At 42.0% G+C, this 19,425-nt stretch overlaps 1 long non-coding RNA gene and 1 pseudogene across 1 annotated transcript; both read right to left on the reverse strand.

Moving 5' to 3' along the window:
- Positions 1–8,655: 8,655 nt before the first annotated feature.
- On the reverse strand, positions 8,656–15,966 carry LOC149110624 (uncharacterized). Its single transcript, XR_016208118.1, has 2 exons — positions 15,721–15,966; positions 8,656–8,982 (listed from the first exon to the last, which is right to left on the reverse strand). It is a non-coding gene; the product is annotated as an uncharacterized LOC149110624 (long non-coding RNA).
- Positions 15,967–16,861: 895 nt separating this feature from the next.
- LOC149110625 (uncharacterized) lies at positions 16,862–17,757 on the reverse strand (annotated as a pseudogene).
- Positions 17,758–19,425: the final 1,668 nt, after the last annotated feature.

A 19,425-nucleotide genomic window follows, 5' to 3' on the forward strand; every position in this document is an offset into this window, starting at 1 on the left:
GCAACAAGAATCTTTCTGTTCATTTTTTCACTGTCCAAGACCATTACACCCTGGAAGAGAAAGATGACGACAAAACTTTCACATTTCCGGAACAGCCATGTGATGATCCTTTTGCGTTGTACTATGAGCAAGATGATGAGGAAATGGTGAGAGACATTGTACAAGTATACCATGAGCTTTCAAAGCTTGATTCTGAACTTTCCACGCCACTTGACTCTGTGGCAGTAACAGAATGATATTCTCACGTCCACGAAAATTGCAAAACTGTTAAGTGGATTAGCATGAGACAGAAATGCTTGTTTCCAGCCGCTGGCTGAAGAAAGTTTCGAAGGTAAGACAACTACTTTCTTGAAACTGATATGGCTCTGCTATTATCAATTTTTCAAAGATCATGTCATTGAAAACCCCAACAAAGTGATCTTTAACATTTCACAAGGAGCGTTCACTGGTTGTACAGCCAAGCTTCACAGTTTCCTAAATTCTCCCGAGTTTGATGAGTATTTGAAAGGCCTATTTAATTGCCATGAAGTAAGGCATTCCCAAGAAGAAGTTGCAAGTGCTTTAAGTATCAAGCTGTACAATTTGTTCCTGGGAAATTTAGTGCAGATCATCTCCAGCAAGCATGAAACAGAAAGTGAAGAGCCTCTTAGGTTCAATGTCTCTGAAATGGCCGAACCGGGAAAAGGCAAAATCAGGCAGATTGGTGGATGGGCAATCAGGAGGTTGCTAGAAAATGAGAGAAAATATGCCACGGACAACATCCACACCAAAGACAAGTGCACCTTGCGGAAAGCGGAGGAAAGTGTTTCAATCTGCGACCTCATCAAGGAGACCTTTCTAATACCCTATACACAATGAGAAAGCTCCACCAGCCAACCTGAGATGCTGGCTGTAACTGAGGCGAAGCAGTTTCGGGAGAGAGGGCTCCTGCATATTTCTTATGCTTGCTTCAAAGTGTTCATGCTTGTGGAGCAATTACGAGTTGATCTTATGAATTCACGCAAACTTCAGCAACACAAGCAAGATCTCATTTCTTGAGCCTATGAAGAGCTGACCAAAAATGAAGAATTAAAAACTCTCTGGCATGCCTGCTTTTCTGAAGATAATTTGATCACGAAAAAGGTGAGCAAAGTGAGCTTTAACACAGAGGGCTTCTGATAGGTTGTGTAAAAAAACAGCCTATTTTGGCGGAATTTTTGGGGCGAATTTCACCAAAAAATGGTGGGCAAATTTCGCTGGAAAGTGATCGGTTTTGCACTGATTTTACAAACATTTTTAATGAAAAAAGACACAAATTTAGCCCTTTTGTGGAAAATGACGGGTGTTAGCTTATGCCATAACAACAGTAAAAGAAACACCGAACACTTATAAAAGTGTTGCCTTCCTATAACCTCATTGAGCACGTGGTTCTTTTTAACAAAGATGATCATTTGCTCTTTCAACAACAACGCACTCGAGAAATGCGCCAATGTCAAAGCTTTTTACATCGTGGCCACTGCCCAGTTTTTTTCAACATTAGTCTACATGTAAGAACGCCTAGTAGTTTCAGGATTTTGTTTACTTGATGCAGTAATGGAATTTCCAGCTAATACGGAAGTTTATGGCAAGTAAACAGCTTCAATAGCCAAGATAAGTTTCAAATATGATGTACCAACAAGTGTTCGGTAAGATTTCTAGCACATTTTGCGGTATTTTGCGTGTTATTGAGAATTTTGAGGGATTTGGTGGATTTGTTTCATACTCGAAATTCGCTGCTACGCGAGTGCGCAAAATTTCAGAAGCCCTGTTAATACCTTATCTATACTGTGTAACATGTATTTCTGTTATATATCAGTTCAGTAACAGGTATCATAACCACAAAAGTTGTGAACTACTAGCTCTAGTGCACCCTCTTGTGCCAGACAGCACGTTTTAATTCCTAAGAAATATAACTAAATTTTACCAGTGGCTGTAACCTTAAGTCTTTTAAGCTTATTTGTGTTGGACAATTTTTGAAGACAGATTAAGCAATGTCAATATAATTTCAAAATCTTTTACTCATGGAATTGTACTTTCAGATCAATAAAAGTGAATGACACGCTAGCCGCCTTAAGTGCTCATACGGAACAAAATCTTCCACTCATGAAATGATACTTTCAGATCAATAAAAGTGAATGACACACTAGCTGCCTAGTGCTCACACAGAACAAAAGGCCTCACAATAACATTAAAGAGGAAAATTAACTTAAGTGTAACAACCAATCATTCCTATTGTCAATGCTAGGTCAAAACATTTGTTGAATGTTGAGAGGCATAAAGTGCCTGTCAGCAAAAATGAATCACTACTTTTGAATCGGAAATTCAAACTTTTTTAACATGGTAATTTACACAAGATAATGGTTGACATAGTCTGTTTAATTAGAAAATCACCTTGTACTATTATTTCTGGGCACATGTAAGCTACATGCAGTTAATTCACTAGAGTTAATTCCAGCATTGCTTTTTCTGCTGATGACTGTTTGCCCAAATCGAATGGAAATCTGTGTGGATTCTTGTTGGTGTTACGTTGGGTTGTTATTTTGGCCGTTACAGGCTATAACCTGGCTATACCATGCACGATTTAGGGTTGATGAAAACACACCACTAAATTGTAATCGGTTACTAACCTTTACATGTTACATAAATAAGTATTCAGATGAGAGACGAAAAACTTATAATCGTAGGGTTCCTGCACATACACGACTTTCATAATGGCGGACCACTCGTGCGGAATGGTAACGACTAGCATCAGAGCAAGACTAGTAAGGCCACATCGAGAGCGCAAACATGGCAAATGTATGCTAATGCATGTAAATGTGTGCAAATTCTTTCTTGTATGTAGCCGGTGTTTTATCTTATCATTCGATACTTGAAGTCCAAGCTTGTCTTCATATTAGTGTTCACCTGGAGAGGAAATTCACAGTACTTTTGTATTTGTGCGGAATTATGCCCATGAATTGTTGCGTGCCACTCTACACAAAGAAAGATTATCGGGACAAAAAATGGCAATAAGGTGTCTTTTTTTAAGTTTCCCGATGGAGAGATTCGGCGACAGAAGTGGATTCATGCCATCAGAAGAGATGTTGGAGAACATTTTGAAATAAAAGACACAACAAAGGTTTGTTCCGGGCATTTCAGGGACAGTGATTTTGTTAAGACCCTCGGCGGCCAAAGAGGTCTGCAAGCTGATGCTGTTCGTTCAGTGTTTCAGTGGACTCACATCTCTCTGCAAAAGTGTAAGGCACCAACCTAACGAGAAACTGTCACAGAAACAAGCCACATTAGTTTTCAAGAACCTGAACCGCAAGAGGATCTAAATTACTCGGAAAATTTAGTGGATGAAGCTGAAGAAGAATGTTTGACCCACTGTGAAAATGTGAAAATTGATACAGAGACTCGAACAGATGAGATACAGGAGGACATCGAAACAGCTCTAAGACAACAACTAGCAGATCTTAAAAGTGAGCTTGAAAAGGCTCATCGACGAATTGAAGCTCTGCAAAATCAACTGTTTAGTGTCGAAAGATTTCAAAACAATAGCAATGCCATCAACTTTTACACTGGATTTGCTAGCTGGGATGTGTGTATGGTTGTTTTTAAATACCTCAACCCTGGTGGTAAGGGCAAAAACATTAATGATTGGCTTTCTTCAAAACCAATGTGTCTTCAGATGTTTATGACGAGGATGGGACAGAAGTAGATCACTAAGACCAATTTATGAATTTTTCCTTGTGATGTGTAGGCAAGACAAGACAAGGTTTTCCTGAAGAGCACTTGGCCCACTTTTGTCATGTTTCAATATCAACAGTTGGCAGAATTTTTATTACTTGGATCAACTTCATGTACTTAAAACTAGGGCAGATAAACATTTGGCCTTCAAGGAAGGCTATTGATGACACAATGCCCAAAGATTTTAAACAAAAATACAGCTCTACTAGAGTAATAATATTATAGATTGCATTGAGGTGAGATGTCAAATGCCCAGCAGTTTGCATTTGAATGGGGAGTTGATCAGCAACTGTCAACATCACACCACCCTAAAAGGGTCAATTGGCATTTCTCGTAAAGGAGCAGTCACTTTTATCAGCCACTGGCAGCATATCAGACAGGGAGATTGTTGTCTGCAGTGGATTGCTAGATCTGCCTTATCAGGATGGAGACTCAGTCATGGCTGACAAAGGCTTTACAATCCAGGACTTCCTGCCTTTAGGAATATCACTAAACATTCCTCCCTTTCTTGGAAGTTCTGATCACATGCCAGCACAAGATGTTATCCACACACAGGAGATTGCAAGCCTGCGTATTCATGTTGAGGGTGCTATTAACAAAATTAAAAACTTTCACATATGGGATAGGGTAGCGCCTCTCCATCAATTTGCACTGGTGAATCAAATGTGGGCAATTTGTGCCATCTTATGTAATGCACAATCAAGTATTATATCTATTTAAATTCAATGCTATTGAAAATGAAGAAAAGTGTTTATTACTATACATGGTATCATTTACTTACTTTTTGAATTTATGAATAGAAAAGGACAATACAATAATTTAATGTGATGTCCAAAAAAATCCATACTCTCACTAGGTGGGTGTCTTTTGGTTTTGAATTCCCACCCCCACCCCGCCCCCAACAGTTCATGCATTTCTTTAAAAATTTTAGTCTTTAAAATCCCTCTCCCTCTTGGAATTTCAAGTGACCCTCCTTGTGTAGGGTATGGATATTTGTGAAACCACACTTTTGATTTAGTGAATAGAGCATAAGTAGTTTTCCCTGAATACACCATGGTCTGCAAACTATTACAAAGCTGTCTATTTTAGGAAAAAATAGAAATGTGTGCCAGGGACAGCATAGTGAACTGCCAAGGCCATATTAAAATCTGAAAACTGTAAGCTTCATTTACATATACATGTACAATGTGATAATACTTTCAGGTATCTTATCTTTGGTTCAGTTATCCATATTTACTATTATTGTGCAGAACACTTCATAAGTGAGATGAGCAATATTTCATTTTTAAGATATTTTTCCTGAAATTTCATGTACCGTAAAAACTCGTGTATAAGCCGCACTCGTATGTAAGCCACACTCCCAACTTTCGAGCTTGATTTTGAAAAAAAGAAAACTCTTTAAAAAGCGCTTAGCAAAAGAAAGTGATTACTTGTACATTGTAAGCTTCGTCAAATCTGATGCTGTGTATTTGCTGCGAGCTAAATAACTCTTGAAATACCTTTTACAAGCTATTCTTCAACGGAATTTCTGATATCCTCCTAAAGAGAGGCTCTTTTGACAAGATGTTGCCTTTATTGCTAAAGGCGATAGTGGAAAACGATGAAATTCAAATGGAAATCTGAGCAAAACAATCTCTGACCGATCGATACAAAATGATTGCTTAGTAACCATGCAGTCCATGAAACGATAACACCAGCATTTAGATCCCTTAAATTGTTCCAGTCCTAGCCTTTGCGCCACTGATTTTGCTTTAAGGCATATGACATTGGTGGATACGCCAGTGCCAGCTTTGCGTTTCTCGGTTATCCACGCAGCGACTTCTTTTTCAAGTTCAGGAAATGCAGCAGATCGACCACGTAGAGCTCGCTTGTTTCGCGGTGTTTTCAGCAGCTTTTCACGTTGCGAGCGCCAGCGACGCACACAGCTTTCATTTATACTGAACTGCTTTCCAGCGGCACGATTTCCTTTTTCTACAGCATATGCAACAACTCGAAGTTTAAAAGACGCAGTGTACGATGCTCTGGGAGAACCCCTTTCTGACATGATGACAATAAACTGACAGTATGAAGACACGTGTCGAATGTTTTGACTCTTGCGCGGATCAAACAGAGTAAAATCTGATTGGTTTAAATAGACAATAAACAGACAATCGGTTAACCATGCTCAAGTTGCGAATGACTTGATCCTTGTGTTTTCTTAGCACAAGTTTTTGTGACATTTCACGATCATAGAACAAATATACCTACAAAACTAAAATGATTTAGGATCCATGCTACATAGGTAACTGTATAAGCTGAGCATATTATCGAAAATTTGAATATAAAGTTCCTTGAGAATCAATTTTCATGCAAAAAACAGGTTTATTTACAGCCACAAGCATGCGGCTTGGTTAGGTCACTTAGCAACGCCTCACAGATGCACTCTACTTTGATTGGCTAGCTAAAAACCGATAAGAAGTCTGGGCCGAGTCACGTAGATCGATCGAATTGAACGATCGAACGAACGATAAACAACATGAAAAAGTTCCATTTCACATCAGCTGTGCGTGGATACCATGTTTATAAACATGTATGGAAGCCTTCAATTGGTGAAAAACTTGTTGCTCGACGCAAGTTTAACAATCCTATGGATAAACCCGCGGTGCAAGTTGTGAAGAACACCGAAACAGTCGGTCATTTGCCCCGTGAGTTCTCACGAATAGCCTGGTATTTTCTTGCACATGGCAGAGAGATCAGTATTGAAGTGATCGGTCGCAGAAGGCATTGTAAGCAGCTTTGTGGAGGAATGGAGATTCCATGCCAGTTAGAGTTTAGCTGCGCAAAGGAAGTACAAATGAATCGCTTGAAAGAACTACTCGCGAAGAAGATTCAGGTTTAAAACCTGAAGAGACAAAGGCTCCTTTAGGAGTCACCACTTCTATCAAAAGCAATGATCAACAACAGCAACAGGTTTCAAAATGTTGAATGTTTATTTACTTACGTTTTTAAGTGCTATATCTGACCACTAACTAGGCAATTAGCCCCCTCTGAAAACAATGGTCTCGTATATAAGCCGCACCCACCATTTTGAGCCCAAAATTTCAGCAAAAAGGTGCGGCTTATGCACGAGTTTTTACGGTATATAGATTACACCTGAATTTTAACATTTGGGGTACCAATGATTTGGGTTTCATTATCTCAGAACTTACTGAGCAAAACCAAGCAAAACCATACATTTTCTGGTTCTGCAAGAACTAAGCAACAAACTAAAGTAAAAATTTAGTCCTTTACTACCATTATGGGCCCCCTGGAGTGATTTAACTTTCACAATGACCACACCCAATACACTACATCAAAATTCTATCTCATGAAATATGCATTTCTAAATTGTACTGAGAACACTTTTAATCAATAGTGTAAGAGTGAAGCTATAACATGATGAAGGAAATTTGAGCTATCATCACTCCTGTTGTCATAGCAACCAAACCTCAACAGAAATAATACTTAAGTTCTGGAAACAATATCTTATAAACTATGACTTATTCCTTCAAATGCTATCATCATTTTGATTCTTTACATGTCAACAATAAATGCTGAAAATTTCAGTCAAATTGATTGAGTTCTTTTAAAGTTATGAGATTTTTAAGTTCAGTAGTCGCAAAAAAGGAACTTTTCGGGAAACGACTGCTAAAGATCAGAGAGTTCAAATTATGTCTAAATGTCAACTTCACATCAACTTATTTACACAAAATGACTTCATTTGTTAAGGCAAACAAATGCAAACCACAATGTCACTAAAAAAAATTTTTTCTTGGCTTTCTTTGACTGCAGCTGGGCATGTCGTTGTCAGAGCTACTGGAGAACTGGAGTGGGTCAACATTGTTGAACTTTCCTGCACCGTATGTTGCTTTTTCAGTTGACTTTTTCTCCTCCTCTGCCCTCAGTTTTGCTAACCTAATCTTCTTTCTCGCATTCTTGTGCTGCTGGGATGACTTCCACTTTGCACTGTCGATCCTTTTCTTGTTTTTCTGGGCACTTCCACTCTCGGCATGTTTTCCTCATGTGATCCCAGCCTTTTCCATTACAAGCTGCTCACCAGAAGCTCCTTCATTGAACTGCATAACAGCACCAATTGCTGCCATTTCAACCCTTTGTGGGCCATAGTACTTATGCTTGGGGGCTCTCGTCCACACTAAGCTGTTTATGCTTTCATTATTGTTCTGGGAGAACCCCGTACGAAAATGTCTGGCCTGACAATAACCTAATTTTGGTCTAAATTTTTAGCCTGACAGAGACCAAATTTTAATAGCCTAACCTTAACCTTTTTAAGCCTCGTGTTAACCTTAAAAATGGACCTTAATTTTTTAAGGCTCAAAGCCTGACATTCTTAAGGCTCGCACAGGCGGAACGGCGGAGCGGAAATATGGCCTGAAAATGGTTATCTTTAAGGCTTACATTTAGCAATAGTAAGGCTTAAAAGAAGCGGGCTTGTTTGGCTTAAAAGGCAGGCTTGTTAGGCTTAAAAGGCAGGGTTGTAAGACTTAAAATTTTAAGGCTTGAAAGAGCAAAATTATGTAGCAGCTTGATGAAAGGTTCGCGTGATGGTTCGCGTGACGTGAGGTTTGCTTATTGTACACACATACCTTCACGCCAAGCTGTTTGTGACATCACTGTTCCATGGCGACTTAGAAACCGTCTAAAACTCCAGCTGTACAGACGTTCAATAACTGTTTACAAATGAGCAAATTTCGAGGCCGTTTGTAGTAGGTGTACTGAAGAAATGAATACAGCCAGCCATACTCGGTCAACAGAGGCAACGCACGCACGGTTGCTGCCAAGCTAAATGTAAACATGCATTACAGCGCAAGATTGACACTATAGCTTCGCTGATCAAAAAACCATTAAAATTAGATGAAATTCCAGAGCAACAACAGGAAACAGCTCATTTATTTAAGGTATAATAGCATGCGAAAACATTAACAAGATTTCCAAGTCCTCTAACCATATGATCGATCGATCGATGTATGTAAATTAATTGCGATCTTAACGATAACTGTACTTTTGATTATAAAAGACAAGGGGTGTTTGGTCCTACTTGTAAAATTGAAGGTACTTATAGTCCTGTCATATCGACAATTTTCGCTTTTCTACCGGCTTTCACCCTCGTGTAAGTGATCTGCTGCGTGAAAGCCGAATTCACCTCCTTGCTGTTGGGATATGCTTTCTCGTTCTGGATGCAGAATGCCGTCAAATATTCTGTGAATTGAGAAAACACAAAAAGGTCAAATCAGGTACAAATGAAGGCAAGCAGAGAAAAGTGTTACACTCTACTCAATCTCGCACAGGAACTACTACAAAACTACAATGACAAGACGTTTTCTCATTGATCCTCGTTTCGTTTTCATTCTTGGCAACGCATGGGATTTTCGATCCCATAATAATAAGTAACCTGGGGCTGGGCCCAGTCCCTCACGTTCTACTTGTAACACACTCCCCTCCAACAGAAATGTCGTCCCGACATTATAACAGGAAATACAAAACCAAAAAGAACAATGGTTAGGAGGGAGCGTCAGTTCTCATCATGTTTCAAACTGAATACTTATTGTGGCAGTTCCATTATCCGCAGGTTTTGTCTTTAACAGTTTGTAACTAGAGGGAAAATCCAACACAAATTTCGCTTATGAGTTAAGTCACAGAAGGCGAGCAACAGGTCTGCTTGTCCATGGTTAATACTTGGAGTAATCAGTTGTGACTTCAGGAGTGTTCATTACTGGTTTGTCCATAGGGGCTGTGGTATATACTGCAGCTGTGGAATAAATGGGATGTGCGGGGTGCAGTGAACACACCGGCAGTGAGGTACAAGCCAGTTGGCCATGACTTGGTAGGGAAGTATCACCTGAGGGCATTGAATTGCGTTTACTACTGGGTTTAAACGTTGGTACTCGGGTACCCCCATCTGACTGTAAGTCAGAATCCGAGGGGGTCGTCTCTCCCTTTTAGGTCGCGTAGCTCCCTCTAGGTGTTCCTCTGAATCTGAATTGTTATTTTTCTCAGGGGCCATATCAGTCACATCTAGAACGGATGAATTTGGCACTGATGAGTCACCAGTGTCCACTTGTGGGTCAGGTTGGTCCCTGGTATCTGACATAGTGGCACAATCTTCATTATCACAGTGGTCCTGTGGGTCCATAGGAGGGGTGTCTACTTCCGCCGGAAAGGCTATTTCATGGGTGACTGGAGAGGACAGTGTGTTCATCTCATACTCATCATCGGAACTCTCTCCAATGTCTTCAGGCTGAGGTGGCACTCTAGGTCTTAGTTGGGTGGTCTTGGATGATGCTCTCGTTGGTTTAGGCAGTGGTAAAGCATCACAAGGAAGTAGCAAGTTACGGTGTAACACTCGTTGTTTCCCACGGCTTAGTTCTGGCTTTACTCGATAGACTGGACTATCAGATATGCGTTCCTCAACTACATAAATTTGCTCTGCCCAGTGTGAACGGAGCTTTCCAGGTCCTCCCCTTTCTGAAAGGTTTCTAACAAGTACGCGGTCGCCGGGGAGTAGGACTGTTGCGGAAGCCTTCTTGTCGTAATACACTTTACTCCTGGCTGACGATTTCTGGGTGTTCCTAGATGCTAGGTCGTAGGCCCGTCTCATATCTGCTTGCCACGTCTTTACATAGTCCTGGTAATCACCCTGTTGAAGGTCGTTGTCTAGGTCAAACAGCAAATCAACTGGTAATCGTGGGGAACGGCCAAACATCAGGTAAAATGGCGAGAACTCAGTCGTTTTGTGTCTTGTGCAGTTGTACGCATGTATAAGCTTGTTTAAGGAATCTTTCCAGTTCGATATCTTTTCCTCCGGGAGGGTCCTTAGCATCGAGAGTAACGTTCGGTTCATGCGTTCTACCTGGTCATTGCCCTGTGGGTGGTATGGAGTGGTTCGCGAGCTGGCAACTCCACTGAGATGTTCTAGGTTGTGGAACAATTTGTTTTCAAACTCACCACCTTGGTCGTGATGTATTCGTGCTGGGAAACTGAACCTTGGGATAAACTCATTGTAGATCTTCTCAGCAGCAGTGCGGGCCGTCTTGTTGCGCGTTGCATAGGCTTGGGCATATTTGGTAAAGTTATCAACAATCAGCAGTACATATTCATATCCACCTTTGCTCTTGTCCAGATGCAGAAAATCAATGGAAACTACTTCAAAGGGTGCTGATGTCATCAGGTGCATCATAGGTGCTTTCGTGACTGTGTTTGGTTTCTTCTGTTGATGCATCTGCAACGTTGTGTCACAAAATACTCTATGTCACGGTACATATGTGGCCAGTAGAAGCGGGACCTTGCAAGTTCTGCGACTCTCTCCACTCCAAGGTGTCCCATCTCTGTGTGTAGTTCTTTAAGTACCACTGGGATGAAGTTGTGTGGCAGAACTAATTGTATCTTAGAGCTTGTTCTTCGTCGCAGGATACCATGTTCATCAACTTGCAGTTTCTTCCATTCTCTCACAAGGTTGGTAACTCCATGGGGTTCATTCTTCAGTTGGCCACCACCCGGTTTGATCCCGTGTGTCTTGTAGTAAAGCATGCGGCATATAGCACTATCCGAGTGCTGTGCCTCCTTGATTTCACTAGGGCTGAAGGGTTTTAGATTCAGATCCTTTAATGTCGGTTCAGGAGTTGTCAAGTCTGCGGCAATTGCGGTAACCCATGGGATTGTGCCTTTTGCCTGTTCCCTAACTGCTTCCATGGTTGCTTCAAGGACATCTTTGGGTACTTCCTCTGTACAATCGCTCATATACTTGTCTATGTCCAATGGGATTCTTGACAGAACATCCGCGTCAACATTAGTCTTGCCCGGTCGGTACTTGATTGTAAAGTTATAATCCGCTAACTTGGCCAGCCACCGATGCCCCGTGGCATTCAACTTTGCTGATGACATCACATACGTTAACGGGTTATTGTCAGTGAAAACAGCGAAGGATGGAGCATAGAATAAGTAATCCCTGAATTTGTCAGTAATTGCCCACTTTAGGGCCAAGAATTCTAACTTTCCTGAGTGCAAGTGGTAGTTCCGTTCCGCGGGCGTCAATGTCCTTGCGCCATAGCCAACAACTCTCAATTTCCCCCCTTGTTCTTGGTAGAGCACCGCCCCAAGTCCTTCGCTTGAGGCATCTGTGTGCAGTACAAATGGTCGTTCAAAGTCAGGGTAAGCCATTACCCCTGGCTGCATAAGAAGTTCAATTAGGAAGTTTAATCACTCTTGGTGTCTTTCATTCGACGGGATTTTGTGATTTGATGACGATTGTCCTTTCGATGTCGGCAACTTCCACTTGGGGTGCTCTTTCTGTCCTTTAGCTCTGCTGGGCTGGTCACTGCATTCTTGAACTGAAAGTAGGTCATAAAGGGGTTTGGCTAATCTGGAGAAGTCGCGAATATATTGGCGGTAATAGCTTATGAAACCCAGGAGTTTGCGCAATTCACCAACAGTTCTTGGTTTAGTTTCCTTAAGGGCTGCCACTGCTGCAACGTCTGCTGAGTCCATCGTGTAGCCATCTGCTGAGACTATTCTGCCTAAGTAATGAACACGGGGCTTAAACAACTCACATTTCTTTGGCTTCAGCTTGATACCATTCTCCTGCAAACGTTTAAGTACCTTTCGCACATTGTCTACATGCTCAGAAAATGTTCTACTGTACACCAGGACATTATCAAGATATGGAATACATATTTCATCGCGGAGACCTTCTAGGCATTTCTCCATGTACCTCTGGTAAGCGGCCGGTGCGTTTTTAAGGCCAAAAGGAATCCGGTTCCACTGGTATAAACTCCAGGGGGTGATGAACGCTGTTAGATGTCGGTGTTCTTCTGCTACGAATCCTTGATGATATGCCTTTCCTTGGTGTAACACTGAAAAGTAAGTGTTCCCACTGAGACTATTCAGGATGTCTTGGATGCGAGGGATGGGCTGGTGGTCATCCTCAGTTTTGCTGTTTAACTGCCTATAGTCAACACATAGTGTCAGACTGCCGTCTTTTTTTCTCACACACACCACTGGGGAAGAGTAGGGTGACTTTGAGTTGCTTATCCAACCACGATTGATCATATCCTGCAAGTGTGACTTTACCTCTTCGTACAAGGGCTTTGGAATTGAATTGTATGTTTTTTGTACTGGGACGTCATCTCTCAGGTTGATTTCCAATTTCAAATGTTCGGCACATCCAATGTCACCATCATCTATAGCGAAGGCCCCGGATTCTTCCCTCAACATCTCCGTGACAATCACCCGTTGCTCACTTGACAAATGGCTCAAGTCAACTGGGGGAGTCCACTTTGCTTTACTTTGTTCGGGCTGACTTGGCGCCCACTCATAACTGGTTGCCTCACTCCACGTTTCACCTTCCTCTTTCTCTTGTTTCTGTTCAGCTTCGACTGGCAGTGGCGTGACGGACTGCACTAACTGTATAGTGCCCAGTTCTGTCCGCCTACGTAAGGTCATCTCTCGTTCGGTGTTGTTGGATACTGGAACCTACATTCGGCTCGAAGACCTCGGGGAGATTCGGTGAAGACAGCCCTGAACTTCTAGCCCCTCAGGCCACGCCCCTTCCTCTTTGGGCTCAAACACAACAGGCAAATCTTCTAATAGTCCAAAGTGTACCTGACATTTGACTCTCACAGTCTCTCCTGGTGGGACACGTATGTCTTGTCTGCCGACTCTGAGCATACCGGTGTCAGCTTCATCATCCATACTTTGGATGAAATTAACCAGTGCTCTTGCTTCGCCCTCTTTCACAGATGGCAACGAGTCATTCACTATTTGGGGCAATAGGCTGGTTGTGTTGGGGCTACTACTCCTCTTAATGACCTCTTCAATGACATTAAAGCCGATGATGGGATACTCCTGATTATCTTCACTTCCTATTAGTATGGGTACTGTCAATGGCTCCGAGTACCCGTCCTCCCCAACCAACTGGAACTCTACCTCAATCCAGCCATCATATGCGATTTTTGTACCGTTCACGGCCTGGAGATTTAATCCATCTTCCCCCAATAACTCGCTTATGTCTCTTACTGGCTCGTTTGGTAGGTTAATTTCTTTCCAATGTTTGGACACAACACAAACTTGAGCTCCGGTATCCCACAGGGCATCCACCTTTTCCCCTTGAATCAAGCAGGAAACCACACATTTTCTTCCCACTAATTTGGTGAGTTTAGAGCGTTGTCTCGGGGTTAGGTGGGAACTGAACGACGTTTTCAATGTTTCAACACTTGCCCTTTCCCTCAGTTCAACTTCGCTAATGGCTTGACATAGTTTCTTATGCTTCTCCCAATGTTCCCTTTGACAAACTTTTGAACAATAGTGGCTAGTATGGCACTGTGAACACCGCAAGTATTGATGTGCCCAATCCTCCCTCTTTCCACAGTTCATGCATTGTTGGGACTGCTCATGAATCGGGGGGGCTGCTCCTTGTCCCGTGGGGGCAACCCTTGTCTGTTTCCCTGGGGGCTTGCTGAGTTATAGCCCCTTCGGCTTGACCTTAGGCATTGGTAACTGAAGTGGCCGACATCACCACAGTTGAAACAATGGTTGCAACAGAAACCCCTTCCTTGTCTTTCACAATTCCAGCACCCTCTAGGGCGAACCCTCCCTTGCTCTACAGGGTTGTACTGGGGTGAGGGCTAGCGCGGCTTTGTTGTTCCATGCCCTCCTGGATAGCAGCCAATTCCGCTTTCAACTCTCTAACTATAGTAAGAAGGTTAACTTTTGGTGGCTTTTCTGGGGTTTTACTTTCAACTGAGGCATGGCTGTCGTCATGGGTGGCCAATTGAGCTACAAGCTGTGTGGGGGTTCGGTTTGTGAGCTGGTCATGACGGGAACCAAGCTTCTGCATTCTTTCTGTTTCATTACTAACTGCTGCATTCAATTTCTCAAAAAATTCTTCATCTTCCACTTGGGTGTTTTGCAGGCATGGTTTTATCTCCATTTTAATGTTATCATTCCGTAACCCAGTTAATAATGAATGCAGAAACATGCACTGTACCAGCTTTGGGTCATACTTCAGATCAGATCCTGCTTCTTGAGATGCAAACAGTACTTTCTGCTTTAGATCAAGGAGGCGAACAAGAAAGTCCTGAGGGGTCTCCCCAGCTTCCTGTACTGCCGAACTGAGCAGCTGATACATTTCCATAGCCCCCCTTTCTTGGTAATGTGACCAGAGTATTTTACGTAATCTGGCAAGATCTAGATCAAGTAGCTCCTCAATCTAAGGCCTGGATTGATGGCTTGAATAACGGCCTCGACAATTTCTTCTTCTTTATAGCCCCGTTTCAATCCAGCGTTAATTTGGTGAGCAAGACTGGTAAAGCTCAAGCGATCTTTCTGACGTGAATCTCCAATCTGTCCCGATTTTTTAAATTCCTTCCTGAACGGTGGAATCGCTGTGGTTTCTTTAGGCGTAACTGCATTTGTGCTTGACTTGACAGCAGACTTCTGATCCACATGTTCAGTTTTCACACCACCCTCTTGTTCACTCTTCGCGTCCTTCGTTGCCGGTTTCTTTTCTTTAATTGTTTCTCTGAGATTCGTTAGTGCTTCAGTTCTGAGTTCTTCGGCGTCTAAATATTTCATTAGGATTTGTATTAATGTCAGACGTCCCGTATCTGTCTCTTTAACTTGGATATGTAGCCCCGCGCAGATTTCTCGAAGACTCGCTTCGCTAAGCTGACAAATTGCTGTTCTCACCTCTATCTGAATCTCTTCAACGACTTCTATAGACATTTCGATGGTTTCTTTGTCACGTCGGGGTCACCAAATGTTACACTCTACTCAATCTCGCACAGGAACTACTACAAAACTACAATGACAACACGTTTTCTCATCGATCCTCGTTTCGTTTTCATTCTCGCCAACGTGTGGGATTTTCGATCCCATAATAATAAATAACCAGGGGCTGGGCCCAGTCCCTCACGTTCTACTTGTAACAAAAGCAACTCTTACCAATAGAGCAACATGTGGCCCTATAATAACTTCGCAAGCCAAAACATTCCCCTGACCGCGAGGCTCGCTTAGCAGCCAAATATCACGTGACTTGCTCAGCCTACCTTTACAAGCTGCCACTTTGTAGCTATCCAATGGCAACTTTGGAATGGACTGCTTGGAAGTCGCGGATTTAGTTGTGGTGGTGTGAATTCCAAGGCCGCAGGAATTAGCTAGCTCTTCTTCGGAGAACACCAGAGGTATAAGTTTATTTAATAAAAGAATGGGGCTCTTCTGGCGTGCTCCTTGAAGAGCAACTCTCAGTTTGGTTCGATCAACAAAAACATCGTAGTTGTCGAGCAGCTTCACCGTTGTGGAGTTTGAATTGTTCTGTGGAATAAAAATGGGTTGTCAGACTTACTATATTGTTTCTTCCGTGATATGATCAAAGCTACTTCTCAGAACGTCGGAAAGTAGCTGCTGTGTTTTCTAGGCAACAGATACAGCAATTAGCCCCAGCAACGATCCGAGTTGTGATGTGTCAACTCAGGTCTTATTCAACCTCTCTCTGCGTACGACCTCTCTTTGCGTACAGTCGGTTTTTGTTTCTGAAAATTAGAAAGCAACTGTACGTTGAATGATATTCTTCAATACATATATCTTATAAGATGTTTTGGTGTGTAGTATCACTGTATATTTTTACGAGTTGTGCCGTACTTTGAGGAGCCCGTAGGGCGAGTCAAAATGGAAACAACGCGTAAAAATATAAAGCGATACTACACACCAAAACCTCTAACAAGAGATTTACTGTCCAACTGCTGTAGTCAATAAATTTATCAATGAAAGAGGGAGAACGACAGTTTTGCTTGCATGCGCCGACCTGTACGGCAAACAGGTTTAGTTAGTGCAAAATGCGCTTTACTCTGGAAAAAGACACTGGCTACAATTGAAAACTCAGAGAGGTTTCAAAACCTCCGTACTTTGCTAACATAAACTTACCAAAAGACCTCGTGCTTGTAAGGCGACCTAAAAGCCCTTACGAAAGTATGTTAGCCCTGAGCTTATCATGAGTTACAACTTATATTAGAAACCAATTATCCGACGCTAGGAGACGATTCATCTAACCGTAACAACTAATCAGTCTGAGATGAATAGTTTCGTTTAGATATAAATTCCGCCATTATTGGGGTCTTACAATTATAGATCATCTTATTTACCTGGATAAGAGAAATTCCTCTGTTGCCTGATATTCATCAGCTGTTCTTTGAGCTGTTGGTTTTCTTTTCGAAGTGCTTGGTTTTCTTCATAAAGATCGTGGTCAGCATTTTTTTGGTCGGATGTGAGATTCGACATCTGCTCAAATTCTTCCGCTTCCATATCCAAAAGAGCTGTCATGGAGGACCTCCACACATCATAGCTAGCACTCCCATTGTTGACTGAAGTGTGAGGCATTCCGGGCGGTGTTGTTGGCAGTACTTCTGTAGAAGGTGGTGTTGCTACATCAGACCCTGGCATGGAAGTGGCTTCGGCAATGGCTTCAAAGGAAGATGGAGGAGAGGAGTCTTCTCTTTCCCCAACATTGAGTTGCACTCTTTCTGGAGACCTCTCTCTGGTCTGGTATTGACCTGGGCGTTGAGAAATAGCGTTTTCTTGCTGCCTGTTGTTGAGTCGCGCTGTTGGTGTTTGTAACTGGGTGAGAGATATCCTGACCTCAGATCTCTCTCTGGACTGGTATTGACTTGGGCGTTGATTAATGGCGTTTCCTTGCGGGATGCTGTTGGGTCGCGCCGTTGGTGTCTGCAAACCGCTGACAATTAGAGGGGTTGTGACTTCAGACCTCTCTCTGGCCTAGTATTGACCTGGGCGTTGAGCAATGGCGTTTCCTTGCTGGATGTTGTTGGGTCGCGCCGTTGGTGTTTGCAAACCAGTGACAACAAGAGGGGTTGTGATTTCAGTACTCATCTTTCCGACCTGCATTTGAGCTGAGCCCTGCGTAGTTGACGCAAAAGAACTTCGAAAGTTCTTGCTAACGGCCATGGATGTCTGCATTTTCTGCATTGTTTTGACGGATGATTCTTCCCGAGTTTTTACCGCCTTTCTTTGGGTCTGTGCCACTGACTTTATTTCAGCAGTGCCCACATTCTGATCTTGTTCCAAAAGGGGGGTTTTTGTCATTTTGTCATCTGTTTTGTTGTCGCGCCATCAGTTGAACGTTTTCGCTTTACAGGTTCGTCTTCACCATACTTCTCCAATTCACAATTACTAGCGTGGTGCAGGAGGATATCTCTAGGAGAGGTGTTTGGGTTCTGCTCCACATGATCGTGAATAATTTTATTCAAGGAATCTGCGTATTTTTCCAGCGCTGCTTTTTTCTCTAATTGGGTGAAAACGTTGAACATAAACACTTAATAGATGTGGTGGAAAAATAGATGTTATGACTACTAACCCTCTTTTGGTACGCAAGGCTATGAACTACAACATGACGTTTTACAATTTATGCTATTAGCGATCACGATGCCATTTGTAGTAACGCCAGCATAACTGATCTACCGGTCACTCAAAGCTAGAAAATTCGAATTTTGCTAGGAAAAGGATAAATGAAGATAACTGAGTTGTATTACATTTGTGTTTCAGCATTCAACAGGTAAGATCTAGTCAGAGGAATATTATAACGCTATGGAAGGAGAGGAAGATTGTAGAGCAGTGACATGACATAACAGAATTGAAGATTTTTGTTCTGACTGACGCTTTGTGGTTGAAAAATACTCTCAAATACACTTTAGATACCATGTGTTAACAGTTGCGTTCTTTCTGGGGAAAAAAGCTTTTTGAGCAAACACAGCAGCCAGACAAATTAAGTATTCTGCAAAGGACAATTAGCATCGCTAATTTTCCGCCAAAAAATTGGGTTCCTGTCACGCTGTACATGTAATTTAGTTTCAAACGTTTTACAGCCAAAATTAAGATTTTCGAACCCACTCGCCTTTTATGGGCTCTATAAAATAGTGATTGAATTAAATGAACCACCTCATTTGTACATACAGTTTGAATTTCATTTATATCGTATTTGATAGAAAGACTACTAGATTAGCCTTTCGATTTGATTTTGGCGGGCTCGTTTTTAACGGCCTAAGAGCAATACATTAGCAAGCCCATAAAGTGGTTTTTAGCTGAGTTTTTATCTAGTTCTGTAACAGTAGCATTTATCACTCGTTTACAAATTGCTAAATAATATAAATTACAGAATCTCAGACTTACCTTTTGATGCTATTTTGACAATAACTCCTAACCAAATTTGTTTAGCGCCTTTCTTGTTCTTCCATGATACTTCCACCTCATTACCCTCTTCAAAACTTTGCCTTAAAATGCATTTATTCTGGGACACTATACTTAAGCTTTTATCCCCATCAAAATAAATGCACCCGTACATAACCATTATAATAAAACTCAACTGATTAAGATGACGCAGTGTTCTACAGAGCTTCTACAGTAAGGTTGTGAACCTGGTTGTGATCGAACAAATTCAAATTGAACTGAGTTAGGTTTATTACTTATCCAATCAGCTTTCGGCATTCCACGTAATAGTACACTTAGACTTGCCCCTGATAACAAACATACCCTTATTCAGGGACTGACCTTTGTTTGACCTACAGTTGCTTGTGGTAACAACATGACAGATCTTAGAGACACACACTCGTGCCTTTTATAATATATCGCGTGCAACAC

This window comes from Orbicella faveolata, unplaced genomic scaffold (assembly GCF_042242905.1).
Source record: "Orbicella faveolata isolate gen_17 unplaced genomic scaffold, um_ofav_v1 contig_24, whole genome shotgun sequence".
Classification (NCBI taxonomy): Eukaryota; Metazoa; Cnidaria; class Anthozoa; order Scleractinia; family Merulinidae; genus Orbicella; species Orbicella faveolata.